The sequence below is a fragment of the Liolophura sinensis genome, chromosome 10 (genome assembly GCF_032854445.1).
Source record: "Liolophura sinensis isolate JHLJ2023 chromosome 10, CUHK_Ljap_v2, whole genome shotgun sequence".
Classification (NCBI taxonomy): Eukaryota; Metazoa; Mollusca; class Polyplacophora; order Chitonida; family Chitonidae; genus Liolophura; species Liolophura sinensis.
Genome location: NC_088304.1, coordinates 30,664,974 through 30,679,581, shown reverse-complemented (window position 1 = coordinate 30,679,581; position 14,608 = coordinate 30,664,974). Strand labels below are relative to the sequence as shown.

At 41.8% G+C, this 14,608-nt stretch overlaps 1 protein-coding gene across 1 annotated transcript in view; it reads left to right on the top strand.

Moving 5' to 3' along the window:
• Nucleotides 1–500: 500 nt before the first annotated feature.
• Nucleotides 501–14,608, top strand: part of LOC135476390 (uncharacterized) — a 45,454-nt gene continuing 31,346 nt past the window's right edge. Inside the window, exon 1 of the mRNA XM_064756396.1 lies at nucleotides 501–635. The gene's annotated coding sequence lies outside the window, so the exon portion shown is untranslated. The remainder of the gene's footprint in view (nucleotides 636–14,608) is intronic.

The following is a 14,608-nucleotide window of genomic DNA, read 5'->3' as shown; positions in this document are numbered from 1 at the left end:
AAACAACGGTCCGAATGGATTTGCATGCACCATTAAAGAACAATCCATTAGCTCACGGCTTGGTTACGCTGGTTCGTTTGCATTTTTAAAAGTATTATGTGGCGCGTTCCCTAATTAGATTAGGTGACGTAAAACTGATTAAAATAATTGAAAAGTTAGAGCCGGGAAAATTCGATTTTTAGGGTCAGCCGCGGAGCATTTGGATTATAATGGCCATGTCGATCTTGTGTAGTTTATTATTGGGGTTAAATTGACTCTGGCTATCGACTCCCCTGCACGCGCCTCGCCTCGTGTCGCTGCCTTCTCCTAGCCTTACACGGACACTTCCTTTCGCGGATCCGCTGTCGGTATTGATGACCCAATGCGACGGACCTGGTTGCAGTAGGCGAGCTGTCTTCGTTCCACAGTGACTGGCTGCGCGCACTCACGGTATCAGTTAATACAGCAGGCCTATGCGCGGCAGGCAGGACTGGCTACGTCCAGTGTATGAACAGCGGCCAAGTCCCAAGTGCTTTCCTATCCTGCGCTCTCAACTTCCTCTCGTACTGCTCCCAACGACCGGTTGGACTTATGAGATATATCTACGTTTGGAATTCACATTACGGAAATTACCTTTGCCGAAATAACTGTTCCTGGTGAGTTATAAACTTTTTAGATCGATTTTTTTCCCTGTTGTATAAATGCGATTATTGATTGATGAATGATTCTGTAGGCAACATAATACATAATAACTGGAGTTGATATATAGTTTGGAAGACAGAACAACGGAAGACGCAGTGACAAATCACATGAAGGACTATAATAAACTGACTCCAAATGTAAGTTTTATTATGTTTTACATTATTTTCCTCACTGCATTTAAATGGTTGGTAACAAGTTGCTTGTATGGAGGTTCACTGAGACCGTCTTTGTCCTCTATAAATTCCCTGTACAACACGGTATTATTTCTTACTTAAGTCTTACTTCGCAGTGAATTCTGTTACAAGCGTTATTTATATCGTTGCTAAAAATGCATTCATTTGCAAGTGAGGTTTGTATTGATAGCAGAAAAAAAAACCATACCGGTTCGATATTGGTAGTTGCTGTAGGGTAGGGAATGGATTACTCTGCGTGGGTATGTGGGTTGGCCGGTGAGGGGTTCTGCTTGTGGGTTGTGGTCGGAGGGGTGGGGTTGGATGTTGGGGGTCTTCACTCATTTTTATTCTGACTTCTGCGGTATATAAATTTCCTACCCTTATAGGGCCTACATATTGCAATCAGTGAATCAGTGCATCAGCGAATCGGTGAACCAGTGAATCTGTCAGTGAGTCTGTTAATCTTCCACTAGGAAAAACTAGTCCAATTCCGTCTAGATATTAAAAAGGTTACAACTGGTATAATGAAAACATGTGTACACAACTTGTAACCTTTGTCACCATCCCACTTCTTCTGTCTCGATGATCACGAGTGGAAATGCGTGTTTCCAGAAAATAAAACAGGGTTTATTAAAATACTTGACGTTCGTTCACCCGATTGCATTTATACTAATTTTCTTCCGCGTTTTTAACTTCGTGTAAACCTTTCTCCACACTAATTTGGACTCCGAAACAACGGGGACAAGAAGGGCACGATTGTCATTTATTGCTCTCACTTCCTCTCCCAGCGCCCGTAAAACCAGACTTTATTTGACAGGCTTATGCAACAAAATTACTAGTCTCACGACCTACGCGCACGTTTGCCATTTTCTCTTCTTGTGTTTTCTTTTTTTTTTTTCGCCTGTGTGGGCGCCAATTACAGTTCATATTACAAAGCCGCAAAGAAAGCGTTTTAGCTGGATGTTGTTAAAATCTGAAATATATAGTTGACTCGTAGTGTTGCGCATAGCACTTAGGCCCCTATACGAGAACTACGAGGTTAGAAGATCGACCATATGAACATTCACAAAGTTTGACATACGTATTACTTTATATAGACACTTACAAAAGTGTTTTAAACCGTGGATTTTTAAGTATCACGTACGTGTACATGCAACTCTTTGTAAGTATGCATGTATTCCCTCTGTATCTCTTAACTGTTATGGGTAAGACTATATATATTGTCATAATATAGCGTGCAAAAATTGTGCTTTTGCGATTCCCGATACTTTGTGGCATAGTTTCCGTTCTCTGCACAAAGAAAGCGGGAATTTTCATTTGTCTTTTTCCTGTATTAATTGGTCAGATGACTTTCTAACCAGCTTATGTATGTAAATTGTTGCGGGTAAATTTGTAGTTATAGACGGCGCTTTAAACTTAAAATGAGTGCACTTTAGACAAGCTAGAACGCTGCACCTTGTCGCTAAAGGGACCTGATCTTGGGGATATCGCTCTAGAACGTCCACTTTGATTGACGGCTGGTATAACAATGTCTTTTTTGATGCCTGGAGTACTATATATACCTTATGCATAGGGTACTTGAAGCGGCCATATTGGTGGAACTTTGCTATACCAGCTGTGAACCCTATTCTACCAAGCTGTGACAACGCTGTATGAAACGCATTAACGATGTGACATATCAGTTCACTATATGTTGTCATGTAACTTACGGCAGGCACAGAATGCTTCATAGAACGGACTCCTGTTGTTCAGTTTGCGATAGCGAACACAAAGTAATCAAGAAACATGTTCAACTGATACCAGTTTTACTGTCTATGTCCAATCGGTAAGCTCATACTGCATGCAAAACCTGTCCATATGATTTATGTTCGAATTTCAGTCTATCTTGGATATTGTGTCCTTATCGGCTCTTGTATAATTCGTGCCTTTCAGGGTTGGCCCACATTTTGCGTCAACTTGTATCGGATTACGGAAGACTTTTTTTCGTTATGTTCAATGCGATCTGTGCGGCTCGGGCATAATTGAGCGGTCACCAGACATAATTGCTTCAAGCTAATGAGCTTAATTAATTAGCCCGGGCGTATTAGTCCGCTTAACTAAATAATCACTCGATTAATGAAATAAGTGATCTGGCATCGTCGTTTTCCAGGCCCACCTTTATCGTGATGCATTAAACAAATCACTGGCTCGATGCTTTATTATCAGCATGCAGTGTGCGATTCATACAGATTTCTCAGGATACCTACTATGTATCAGTTTGTGAGTATCTCTCAGGGGATACGTCCTTAAAACTAAACCACGATTGAAATTGAACAAACAGTATTCCAAACTAACGAAGGCGTAACCAGCAAAACACATCCTTCTGTGGGGTTTGATGTAGCATTTATTAATTTTTTTATTTACTTATCTGATGATTGTTTTGTATATGCTGAATTGAACATATTTTATTGTGCTATACACAATGGGAACAAGTTCAAGAAGACTTACTCGTCTCTTTCCCTAAATAAATACAGTTTAACGCTTTTACTGCAGTATGCCACGCTTGAAATCACCGATGAAAAACGGTGTTTTGTCCCGTGACATCACTTAATCGAAGTAGAATTTGATAGCTAGAAAACATGCTGGTAAATATGAAGAAGGCTCTTTGTTCACTTCAGCTTGTATAATTCATCACAATGCCCAAAGTGATCAATCAGTTTGGTGTAAGATGTGAAAATAAAAAAATGATGGAATCCGTTGAAGAAGTAGGCCTCACCCTCTTGAAACTCGCTGATCAAGGGCCAGTTACAACGTGCGGAGAGAACGCATTACACTTCTCGGCCATCGAAAATCATCGACTGAAAATTAAAATAGTCGCTTGAAATAGAATAGACCTACACTGTTCGTTGGGCAATCTTTCAGTCAGGTTTGCATTTCTCAAACACTCGAAACTTACATTTTTTCATGCTCACTGGATGTAAGGCATACACCAGGAGCTCTGACACTGCGGGAATGAGGCAAAAATTGGTTCATCAATCAAACAAGACAGCACACTGGAGCAGCACTATGCGAGCGAGAGATTATCTGATGACGCAGGAAAAGTGTGTTATTGTTCAACAGTTCTTATCTGTGTATACGAAACAGCGGCTCTTTTGTGACGTCATGCTCGAGGCATAGCGGGCGTAGGGGGCCACCGCGCTATCATAAGTGGATAGCCACGTGGCCATCCCGTTTTGCCTTTGATGTAGGCTTTTATGAGCACGTGTTTAGGAATTGAGCCACTTGACAGTAACGGGTAAAGCCTGTATCAAAATAGCTTACGGCTCTTTCACTGAGTTACATTCACAGATGGTATTTGTATCAGTTCAACCCATCACTCCTACAAACGATATTTCATGAATTTCCACATATACTAGTTTTAATTAGGCCGTACATGATCTTCCTCAGGGGTCAAACTTGGTATGGTCTTTTTTATTACAATCTGCACAGGCATGTACGTTGTACCTTTGCATAAATACAATTGACTTGGCAGTAGCGATGTTTCAGCTATATGGTGGAACAAAATCTTAAATCGGTTGTCAGGATACACGATTTAAGGTTTCAAAACCGTGGATAGAATTTTTTATCCCATTCTAGGCGTTTGTACAGTCTAACGTTTGTTGAGGATCACTTGTCTTCCTCTAAAATGATGTGCATTAGTGCTCACATGTTCGTTGGTAGCCTCGTGTAGATAAAAAATTCTTTATTATTATATCGCATTAAACAACTCTGTACATACAAATTAATATATAAACTACATGAAAGTAATGTTTCAAATGTTAAAGTCTGCACTTGCGTTTCTGCCTGTTCAGTCACCCTCCTCCCTCATCCATAGTGCCTAAATCCTTGACGACTGCTTCTTGTATCCCATGTACGCCTCGTTCACTGGGAGCCTCGTTCACTGGGCTCAATCTTACTTCCTTTTAACAGACGATCTCAAATCCTATTATATTACCGTATAGATGTGTTTTACAGTTCTGTTTTGTCAGCTGTCCGAACTGTCAGACTTGTGAGCTACGTAACTCGATAGCAGCGTCCAACTGTCCAACTTTCCCAGCAGTAATTCCTAATCTGTGTTATTGTGTTAGTACTATTCGCTTACTTATTCTTATACTTATATCAGGTGTTAATACAAAACTTGTTCAATGCCTCGTCTTGTTTTCGACATTCCGTGCCAAGGAATACTGATTTGAGATTATCGCTGCTGCCTGTCGTCTGAGTATGCACACCCCGCGTGAAATGCTGTAGAAATGTCTTGGCTTCAAATCAAATCTCGGTATACATGGCATGGTAGAAGGTATGATTAACAGTTGTCAAATGGTCAGAGATGTTTTGCTGATGCGCCTTAGAAAAAATCTCGTTAAATTATACTGGACACGAGTGAAAATCACGGCACAAACGAATTTATTCCTCGAGATATCGGACAAATTCAGGTCGTTTACGGGTCGGGGTGTATACGCTTCTATTTAATCGTTGCCAATTTGGCGAATTCCTGCTTAATTTCAATCATTCACTTCCACGGACACTGGCACTAATGTGAAATTATTGACGGTCTATTGACCAGAGATGGAATTGGGATCCAGCGGTGATCTCTTTGTAGTGGGGACTAAAGTGCCTTTACCACAACAACCTTGGGGTACAATCCAGTTACCATTAACTGATTTTCCCAATAAGCCAAGTCCGCCGGCGAGCACTCGGCGTAAATCATATTATACAAGGATCCCTTTGATTGGCACAGTTTGCGCCAATGGCACGGTCCGTTACACACGCTGACCTCGCACGAGCTGCGGAACCATGCATTGATTGGAGATGATTCATCGTCGTGGCCTTTATTTAAAATTAGCATAATTCTTCTTTTATCTGAAGATGATCTTTAGCTGCGTGTCTTATAATAGCGACACGTGCGTGACTAACCAAACTTGAAGACGTTCACTAAAGCTGTTCCGGAGTACTTGTCCTGAATATAATGCCGTGTTTAACTCAGGTCTGACCATTCGGGCGCTTGTTTATTGGATAAGTGTTTGATAATACACTGACGCGTCCCGTGCTGAATAACAGAGGTCAAACAATTGACCTCCAGCTGGAGGGAAATGATTTCCCGCCGTATAAAACACATTATGGTCTCTCGTCAACCAAAGGACTCTTCATGAAAGGGGTATATGACCGTGCCTAAGGGGCAGCTATCCGACTGTGGTTCAGCCCTGCCTTCGGGTCTCCTTAGCGGAGAGATAAGTGTGCTATATAAGTACAGCAAAATGACTATGGGAAATGATTTTTTTTTTTTTTTTTTGATTGGTGTTTTACGCCGTACTCAAGAATATTTCACTTATACGACGGCGGCCAGCATTATGGTGGGTGGAAACCGGGCAGAGCCCGGTGGAAACCCACGACCATCCGCAGGTTGCTGGCAGACCTTCCCACGTACGGCCGGAGAGGAAGCCAGCATGAGCTGGTCTTGAACTCAACTATGGGAAATGAAAATGACCCGATGTGAGTCCAAGTTCAGCTCATGCTGGCACCCCCTCCTGTCATACGTGGGAAGGTCTGTCATCAGCCTGCCGAATGTTGACGGTTTTTCCCATCATAATGCTGAAAACCGTTGTATAAGTGAAATATTCTTGAGAAGGATGTAAAAGTCCAATCATATAAAGAAATAAATTTTTCGACGAAGATTTTACATTCACGTCTATTTTTTTAGACTGTTTGATACCCTCATTAAAGGCGATTTTTCTATAAAATATAAAATAGTTTACTTTGATTTTTGATTCATGTTTATCTTTTCCAATACATTTCATATGGTTTTTTTTGTTGAACAGACTGACACGTTTGCAGGTTTAAACATATTGGCGTTATGCATGATAAGGCTGAAATACTGCCAAAGTGGTGCTTACACGTAATCATTCATTCTTTGCTGGATATACTGAACTATATGGCACGGAATAAGGGATGTTCAGAATGGATAATCAAAAAGTCAGTTTCGAACAGAACAGCTAACACTATTGCGCATGAATGAGGTTGACTGCAGAAAAACAAATAGGCGACATACATGATTTAAACCTATGATTCTGGGGATCCATATGGTAGATTCGGGTTTCTTTGTGATTATCCTAATGGACTTTTCCTTCTAAGTCATTAAGGCCTTTCAGATTTTGTCCAGACTTTATAGCGCTTCGGGATTTGGATTAAGCCAATCCATACCAATAATTATCTGGATTTTGGTTTCCCCTGCTTACTGTTCTAGGTTTGAGTGTTTGCACGCTCGCGATTTTGTTTTCCTTACCGCAAGTAAATATTGATTTTATATATACTTACATATATAAGAAACAGAGTTCAAATGTTTTATAATTATTGGGCTTAGTACTGTATTTAGATTAGTACTGTATGCAGACTGCATGGCTGCAAATGTGCTACCAATGTCTAATTTAAAAATTCAAATTTTCGAACGACATGGGACATTTTTATATGTTTATATGTAGTATTAATGTTTTTGACATCGGGGAGGGAGGGGGGGGGGGCATATCACATTAGACAACACTCGGTATCTCATATTCTAATAGGCGATGCTATGCGATACGATGCTGTGTTTTCGTCTGTTTGCGTGCACAGAATGAGTCCCCAGATGCTTCCCCCATCCACCAGGGAACTGCGAGTCGGAGGTACCTCCCCCATGCGTCGAGGGTTCCATAAAGAACCTGATTGAATGTGAAGTTATTACATGATAGGGCTTCAGTTTGATTGTGTCTCTGGTAAAGATTGGCGGACAGGCTCCGCAGCAGGCTCAGCAGGCGCACGTGGCCCTGTCCGTCAGTGTTCCAAGATAAATTTGTTTCCATATTTCGCCCCGCCACTCGACCCTGCGGAAGCCTTCCAAAGGACAACCACATTCTGATGGAAGGTCCGCATAGTCGGGATGGTTCGAATTCACTTTATGGCTTGTCAATAAATGTAAATTGTTTGCCATCGGCAATAAGACAACAAAGCCGCAATAATATGCTTTACGAAGCTTGGACAACTTCCAGCCTCTCTGGTTTTTGCCAAACCATTTGGGTGCCGTTTGTTTCGTGGAGACAGAAGACGCCACAGAGAGTCGTAAAGGGGTGTTTTATACGGCTTTTGTTCGCAATAACATCTCTCATGTAACTGTCGCTAATCCGATTTCAGACAGAGGAGCCTTTGAGAGACTTTGAGAGATTCTATCTTTGCACGAAACAAAAGTTTTGAACATTTTTGTTGTGTGTGTGTGAGGGGTGGGGATAAAGTTTTGGTAGCAGTATTAATCTCCGGAATTCATGGTATAGCCTTTCGCTATATTGGCATGTAACAACAGTGTATTTTTTTTATACATATTTCAGCCTTTAATCTGTTATTAAATCACCGTTGAACTCCACCGGTGTCCTTCAAACGGGTTAAAGGAATGGGATAAACTTTGACGAGCAATAGGTAGGTGTACAAATGTGTTTTCATATAAAAAAACATGCCTAATAAATCATTTTGTTACATAACACTCATGCTTGTGCAGTGTTTTTTAAACTAACTGAGAGTTATCAGTGATCGGTAAACTACTGATGCCGTGGAGCTTGCCAACGTCGAGATTTCCTCAACAAAAACAGAAGATTAACTTCATCTGTGGGATTCTCGCGCCAGCTATATAAGCTGTAATAATAAGCAGTTGTAATTTTGTTGACAAATGCGTCAGAAGATCAATTTGTCAATCAATCAATCAATCGATTGATCTGGATCACTGGCCACTTTTGAAGCCAACAGACATCGGCGTGAATCTCGACGTGGATGTCAAAGGAATCTAGGAGCCATGAATATATGGCGTACTCATTTTTCTACCTCTGCGCCTAATCGCGGCCTGTGTCCGTCTGGTACTGTAACGGGGAATCCTAGCCCTTCCCAATCCACTGAAAGACCCTCAAAGTCGTGTTCTGTTATCATTTACAGATCGGCATTGTGCCCATGAAGTTTCGCCGCAGTTTTTGCTGAGACCTGGCGATCGATTGCACGCGGAAAGTTATGGCTCAACGCGATATTATTCTAGATTCATTCACCGGCAACCCTTTTATCCGCGGCACTTCTAAGTGACGGACTGGTCGGTGAATGCCTTTGCCTCTCGGACCGATACAATGAGCCTACTGATAATTTTCGCTGCGTTTTCTGGCACTGTGGCCAATTTTCATTACAGCGTAAAGAGGAAGAAGGAATGAGAAAAAAAAACGTCGTTCCTGGCCCCATCGCTAATCTGTTTAGTACTTTGAGTCGGCAGTGCCAGAGAGTAACCCACAGCAAGCATTAAAGGCGGTCTTATTTAAATCACAAAAACAAATTTCTCCACCTCAATTCGGGGTGCGTATTTAATGCGGATTCAAGCATCTTTTAGTGGTGTTACCCTGCCATTAGAAAGGGAGGTCTTAAAAAAGATAGGCCTCTAATGGACATATAAAATAGCGGTTTTTTCCTCCTTGTGCATGCGCTCTCTGCCAATCCCCGTTAAGGTCGTCTCGAAATGGTTCAAAGGGAAATGGCGCGCTGAGCGACACACGGAATCTTGTGTTTTCTTACAGCAGTGTTTATCACTCAGGCATGGAGCGTGCATCGGGATTAACGACTCTGGTTGGAGACGTGCAATTTTCACGAGAGACTCTGCGCCTGATGAGTGTTGTAGGGCTCGGATTAATGATACCGCTACAAGCTGAGTGTTTCGCTTCCACCACAATGCTTTATTGTCTCTCAGTGAATCATGACTAGTTCGTCTTTTGTCCAACGCTTTCATGGCACTCTCTCCTATAGCCTTCAACTCGGCCATGCATGACCTTACCGTACAATAAAACTACCCGACTACTAGTACCACTTGTATATTGACATTTCTCGATCGAAGTTCAGTCTCTGGAGAGGACAGACAGGAGGTGTGTCGGGATGAAGTCGTTGGGAAGGGTTGGGTGGGTTGTGGTGGTAGATGTACGGGGAGGGGTGGGCGTCAATGGGAGAAAAGTCGGTGTTAAGACTGCTGTGGTTTCGGGACCGACATGATTTTGAGAACCTTGTACACCCTTACATGAAGTGAAGCCAACGTCAGAATTCCTCTGGAATTTCACGGAACTAAAGATGTGAAATTTCTCAAATCTTGACGCTATGCTCTTTAAAGCACCAGATGATGAATTTAAAGCTGGGTTCTGAATTTTTGGTCAGACCAGTTACTTCAAGGTTAATCCTGTTTTAATCCGCATACGACCTTCCTTCCTTTCTGGCTTAGGCCCAATACCAATGACTAACAACTGGTATTACCACCACATTGGAGGAGAAGCTAGACCTGCCTGCTGGTTAGAACTGACACCCACGGGGTTTAATCCTAAGTTGGTTCGTGTGTCACTTAAACTTGTGATTTTATACCTTTAAATTGCAATATTCGGACTTATCCGAATTCGTGTTTACAGGGACGTTAAACAGATAATCATTACGAAAAGAATGAATTTCATGTATCCATACACATCACAGCCAGAGGTGTAATGGCTTCTTTTAGAGACATTTAGGAACTGGGATGGTATAGATTGACAGAGGCATTACTTATGGATAACAACTCCTGCATTGTCTGAACAACCAATCAGACTACAAAAGAAGGAAACTGCTGGAAGCCATGATGATCCGACGACACAATCCACAGCTTAACCGAGACAGCGGGTACCACCTACCGAGCGCCTACAATGACCTAATCAGTTGAGACAGTGACCGCCTTAAACCCCGAAGCCATTATCTATGTTACATTGTTGCCTGTTTTGACACCGCTCACTCTCTTACTGTATATATGTTGTCTTGTATCTCTGTATGTTCATATGGTTTGATAACGATGTAAGAACCTACATCGAAACGTCACCAACACAATAAATCCAGGAGTTGTTATCCCTAAGATATGCCTCTGTCAATCCAGATGTGTAATGATGGTACGTCGAAAACTGTTAATGTATAACCCGTTACCTGAGCTGCAAAAGGATTGGCTTCAATGTTCATTGCAGACTTAACCGAGCTACGAAATGTCTCACCATACCCGCTATGTTTCAGGGCAGGGAATATTCAGTTATAGATATATATATGATTTTACACTACGAAGTTTCATATGAAGATTCAGAGTCGGATTTCTTATTTATGTTGCAACAAATGGAAAAAGTACGAAAGGTTATGTAAAATATGCAGTCACCAAGGCCATTCACTACTAAAGGTCATCTCGAAGCCAATTGTGTCAAAAGGCAAAATTTCCATGTTACCGTTTCGAACCGCGGGTGATTCAGATTGTCCCAATACTGGAGAGAAAGAGAGAGAGAGAGAGAGAGAGAGAGAGAGAGAGAGAGAGAGAGAGAGAGAGAGAGAGAGAGAGAGAGAGAGTAAACAATGAGGCAGGTCTGTTCACTTATATAGTACCCCACCCCCGCCATGACGTCGTAAATCACTCGGCTGTTTCATTATGTTATTACAATACGAGTCACTGATTAAGCCGGACGATAAGGTCCAGCGATCTAGTTAGGCAATTTAATAGAGGCATTGTTAGCCTTTGATTAAAAATAATTGAATATCTGTAGGCATAGAGGGGCTTAATTTCTGGCAGACTGATAATAGTAACAGTTAGCTGTCAAACGCTGATAAATTTTCTCGGCAACGTCTCGTGGATATGTGCAGCCAAATCAACCGGTCAGATAAGAAAAAAGCTGCTTATACCCTCCCCCCCCTCACCCCCCACAAAACCGTATAGCAGAAACACTCCCACCCTTAGAAAAATAAATGGTCGATTAAACTGGCAAGAGTTAAATGCCTTAAAACACAAAGTCGATAAAGAGGCAGAGGCTAGCCTTTTGTACAACTGCTCTGCCCAACAGATGCGTTGCCTCCGTCGATAACGACCAGAGCTTTTGTTTACCCTTGTCTCGCATTGTCATTGTAAACAAGGGTTTCGGGTGCCCAAAAGGTCAAGTGTGCCACCTGTCTTGGATTTGGGACACTCTCATGTCCGCACGCGCTTCCAGTGCGGAGTCTTATATCAGGGAACGATAACAATGTAAACCACTTAGCACTGTGCATTTTTCACGTCTTTTTGTGAAATGCACACTATGTCCTAAGAAACAAAAACGGTGTAGAAAAGTACAAATGGAATCGGTCTCCACAAAAAAACCGGTAAAGTAGGTTTCCCTGCCGCGCGTTTTAGATCACAGAATTTGTCAGTCACTGGTCTAAAGTTTCTATTCGTGTACAAATGAAATATTGTCGAGTTTTGCGCTGTAAACACCAATCAAATACATGAAAATGTACCCGGTATAAGACGTCTTATGTCAAAGAATGTATTAAAGGATACGTGTCAGAGATCAGTTAGTGAAGTCGCTGTGTAAACCAAGCGCGGAACTAGCTGTTTGCTTTATTTCACTCTTCAGTACTGTACATGGAAAGAAGCATAGTGCGGGCAATGTAACTTAAACGTCATAAAACGTTTAAATACATGATGCGTCAGCTTTAACCACTCAAGTTGAAAAGGATTTTAAGTCAACGTTTATCCGCTAGCTCCAGAAATGATAATTCTGTACAGATATTTTTCATTTCGTTTGTGACTTGATGGATTTGACCATGATGAACAACAACAAGTCTCCTTGTCAGACAAAATTTAATGTTCACCAGATAGAGTTGGGAAGAACTCTTCAAAATTAAACCTGATTTGTTGAATTGCTTTTTCTCTTTTTTTCTCTGTGTTTTTCGTCATACATTCTCTTTGTGGGATAGATATCAAGAAAATGCAGTTAGACTCAGTCTGAATATCGTTCTATGTAATTACTTTATATTCTCTGTAGTCGCGTCCGTTCTCTTAGTCTATGTCGAGAGAAAAAGATACAAAGTCTTCGTTGGTGTAATTTAACGATAGGATCTGTTTTCTTAACGGCATTAACCCATTCGGACCTCTAAAGTGATTTGACAGCGAGTCCGAGTTCAGAACTGTAATAACATCGTTTTCCCATCTACCCAGCAAGAATTGATCTTCAGTGCTGAAGGAGGGAATAGCAAGTCCAGGAAGTTGTTCGACATGGCGACACCCTCCACGGAATCAGAATAAATCTCGGATAAATTCCTGATTGATTAAAGCTTGATGGAGTGTCTGAGATTAGAGGAAATAGATTTTTCTCTCCCCCAAGAAGATAAAAAAATATAACTCTGCTCTCTAATGTTTGGCTATTTACGCCTAGTCCTCAGTGGCTCGTTTCAAACGCTCTTTGTTGGCGAATGAATATTTTGCTGAGCTCGAAAAGTAATCACAAAGCTTCAACTTTGTTCCATCTCGAATTGGCCGCGTGCCAGTAATTATACCGACCGTAACCGCCACGCGATTGGTCAATATCCTCCAGAGTGTATGCGTAATGATAGCGGCCTTGCTGTGGCACGTATTGCACTGCAATGAGATTAGTCTCCAAGTTTTGAATAAAAGGAAAACGTTGGCTTTCTCAATGTCTGTCATAATTGGATGGCATTTGAGGCAAATATATCGAATGCGGTTTATGAATGTCGAACGCCGTTTAGAGGTAATTAGTGGTGGAAAAGACAGCGCTCAACTTCGCCGGTAATTGTCAAAGTAGGTCATTAGCCGCCTATTGTCACGTATGTTCTCACGATTATAGAATCATGGCCGGATTTAAGTGCCCTCCAGTCAAATTTGGGCACTGTGTGTGTGTGTATGTGTGTACAAGGTGGGGTTGGGGGCATCGGCACAGAGGCATGCATAAAGCAAAAACTATAACCCTTTGCTCTGTATGAAATCTCGACCATGCAGTTTGGGTTAGGGCAAGTAAAATGGCTCCAGAGCCTGCTCTACAACGTCACCGTAAAAATATGCCAAGCGCATTTCCAGTTGTGACACATCTCCGCACTATATGTTGTCATGGAGCTTACACCAGGGGCAGTTTACGACTGCTTCGTGAGCTCAGAGTTAACACTGAAGATGTCGTAAGACCCTCTCCCTTTTGACCAGTTTGTACCAGAAAAAGACACGTCACCACTGAACCACTCCCAGTCCGTCTTGTATAGATATCTTTCACACCCGTACATCTTACACCTACAGCTATACAATCGGAGCCGGATTCGAACACGCGACCTTACCGGATCAAAGAAAGTGATAGAATGTAATATGGCACACGGATGGCCCCTATCAGTGAAGTACAGGGTTCAAGTCCAGCTGACTCTTGGCGAGGTCCGATATTTGCCATGGGTATACATGGTGGCCCTCTTTTGGTTCACCAATATCTGTTCTTGTATGAATATGCAGAAACTGTCTGAGAGCAATCTTCACGAATTACTTGGTCAAATCAACACGACAAAAAGTCTCTTCGTAATTGTTTTTAACGAGTTTACACGTTTTCGAAAGTAACTCCTTCCATCATCAGATGTAACGGCAACTGCAGTAATAAATGCTATAGAGAGCTATATACAAGGTAAGTGTATATACATGTGCGGCTTTATGAACATCAGTCCATTGGAAGAAAAACAGTGCAGGTATTTACAAATATAGAGACGATCATATAAGAAACAAGAAAGCGTTCACGGCATGTATGACGCCGCTAACTATTGAATAAAATCGAAGGTGTTGAGGAAATCATGTTGCTGAGCGAGACTGAAATTGCTGACCACTATCAGTGAGGTTCAGGGTTCAGATAGGCCTACAGCTCCTTCTTACCAAGGCATGATGTATGCTTCATTCGTTCTTCAAAAAT